General features: G+C 61.3%; 1 non-coding gene across 1 annotated transcript; it reads right to left on the bottom strand.

The window, feature by feature from the left end:
* Positions 1–112: 112 nt before the first annotated feature.
* On the bottom strand, positions 113–266 carry LOC140473173 (5.8S ribosomal RNA). Its single transcript, XR_011958143.1, has one exon. It is a non-coding gene; the product is annotated as a 5.8S ribosomal RNA (ribosomal RNA).
* Positions 267–2500: the final 2234 nt, after the last annotated feature.

Below are 2500 nucleotides of genomic sequence, written 5' to 3'. Positions count from 1 at the left end.
TCCGACGCCGGAGGGCTCCGGAGTCTGAACTTAGGGGGACAAAGAGGACGGGTCCTCTGCGACACCCCAGCCGCGCTCTCGCCAGCCAAGGCGAGTGCGATTGATTGCCAAACGACCCTCAGACAGGCGTGGCCCCGGGAAGAACCCGGGGCCGCAAAGTGCGTTCAAAGTGTCGATGATCAATGTGTCCTGCAATTCACATTAATTCTCGCAGCTAGCTGCGTTCGTCATCGACGCACGAGCCGAGTGATCCACCGTCAAGAGTTGTCTGAGTTTGTTTTAGGTCTCTCCCTCGCCAGAGGAAAGCGACCCGGACCGCACATACGCTCCCCACCTTGAGCTACAGCCACCTGCACGCCGGCGTGCGGGCGGAGCAGGGTGGCGTGAAGCGATGGGGAGCACCATCCTGGTGCGGCCCGCAGAAACATACGTCTATTGGGGGGAGGAGGACAGGGCGCCCAAGAGGCGATGCGTGCCCCAACGCACCGCAGCGACGGAGGCAGGATCACCGCCACCATGTCGCCCGCCTAGTATCACGAGGCGTGCAGCAGCTTTGCCCTAGGAAAAGCAGAGGCGGGAACGGGCACCGGCCATCGGTTCGGCAGCGTCACTGACGCGTGCACGTGGCGGCGTGTCGGCGAGCGGACTTCCTGCGAGGAGGCGGGGGCGGCACTCGCCCGAGCAGACGCCCGCCCGGCCCAGCCACCGCCGAGGTGGACTGGGAGTCGCGGCAACGGCTCGTCATACTCGTTCCCACACTCACAGCGCAGCTTGCCCGCAAGCCACCGACCACCGATCGACGCCAGGCGCCCCGACCGAGAGCGGGATCGCTCGTTCGCCCTGCTGGCAGTTCGCTGGGGATCACTACTGCACGGAGCTCGGAGACCGACGGGCGGCAACTCGAGAGTCTTTAAACCACCACCCCCATCCCGCAAGTGCAAAGAGGCTGTATACGCACAGACGGGTGAGGGGAATAGGTACCCCGTCGGGTTTGAAGGGAGCGTGACTAGATAGCAACGATGTAAACCCAGCCGATTTGGGAGCGAAAGACCGGCGCCTGCATCACCGGCTTCGTTTCCCGTGGCTGGAGAGTACACCGAAACCCTCCGTCTGTCGCGAGCTCCCGACGACGCGGTGCCGCCAAGCAGCAGGGCCGGACCTGGTGTGGCTCCCCTCGTCGATCACAGACCGGTCGGCACTACTGACGAGACGGTGGAACGGGCTTCGCCCCTTGTGACGAAGGGTGATGCGAACCCGCCCGCCCGCGTGCGTTCGGGGTGGACTCGGCAAACGGAGATTTGAAATCGGAAAGTGTCCTCCTGCCCCGCGCAGGTAGGCGCCCAACAGTTGTGGGGGGTTTGGCGGTGACCACGGCTGCAGGGCCTGCTACCCCGACGAGCTCTCCTGCTGGCCCCGAAACCACCCTCGCGAGACAAGTTGAAACGGAAACGGGCGTACCCCCAAGCCGACGATCCTTTCTTATTTGTTACTTTTTTTTTCACTTGCTCGAGTTGTGGCGATTTGGCGGTGACCACGGCTGCAGGGCCTGCTACCCCGACGAGCTCTCCTGCTGGCCCCGAAACCACCCTCGCGAGACAAGTTGAAACGGAAACGGGCGTACCCCCAAGCCGACAGAGATCCTTTCTTATTTGTTACTTTTTTTTTTCACTTGCTCGAGTTGTGGGGGTTTGGCGGTGACCACGGCTGCAGGGCCTGCTACCCCGACGAGCTCTCCTGCTGGCCCCGAAACCACCCTCGCGAGACAAGTTGAAACGGAAACGGGCGTACCCCCAAGCCGACGATCCTTTCTTATTTGTTACTTTTTTTTTTCACTTGCTCGAGTTGTGGGGGTTTGGCGGTGACCACGGCTGCAGGGCCTGCTACCCCGACGAGCTCTCCTGCTGGCCCCGAAACCACCCTCGCGAGACAAGTTGAAACGGAAACGGGCGTACCCCCAAGCCGACGATCCTTTCTTATTTGTTACTTTTTTTTTCACTTGCTCGAGTTGTGGGGGTTTGGCGGTGACCACGGCTGCAGGGCCTGCTACCCCGACGAGCTCTCCTGCTGGCCCCGAAACCACCCTCGCGAGACAAGTTGAAACGGAAACGGGCGTACCCCCAAGCCGACGATCCTTTCTTATTTGTTACTTTTTTTTTCACTTGCTCGAGTTGTGGGGGTTTGGCGGTGACCACGGCTGCAGGGCCTGCTACCCCGACGAGCTCTCCTGCTGGCCCCGAAACCACCCTCGCGAGACAAGTTGAAACGGAAACGGGCGTACCCCCAAGCCGACAGAGATGCTTTCGCTCCTGTTACTTTTTTTTTCACTTGCTCGAGTTGTGGGGGTTTGGCGGTGACCACGGCTGCAGGGCCTGCTACCCCGACGAGCTCTCCTGCTGGCCCCGAAACCACCCTCGCGAGACAAGTTGAAACGGAAACGGGCGTACCCCCAAGCCGACAGAGATCCTTTCGTACTTGAACCAACACAAAGTTTGTCACGTTT

The sequence above is a fragment of the Chiloscyllium punctatum genome, unplaced genomic scaffold, assembly GCF_047496795.1.
Source record: "Chiloscyllium punctatum isolate Juve2018m unplaced genomic scaffold, sChiPun1.3 scaffold_538, whole genome shotgun sequence".
NCBI lineage: Eukaryota > Metazoa > Chordata > Chondrichthyes > Orectolobiformes > Hemiscylliidae > Chiloscyllium > Chiloscyllium punctatum.
This window is presented reverse-complemented; position numbering and strand designations above follow the sequence as displayed.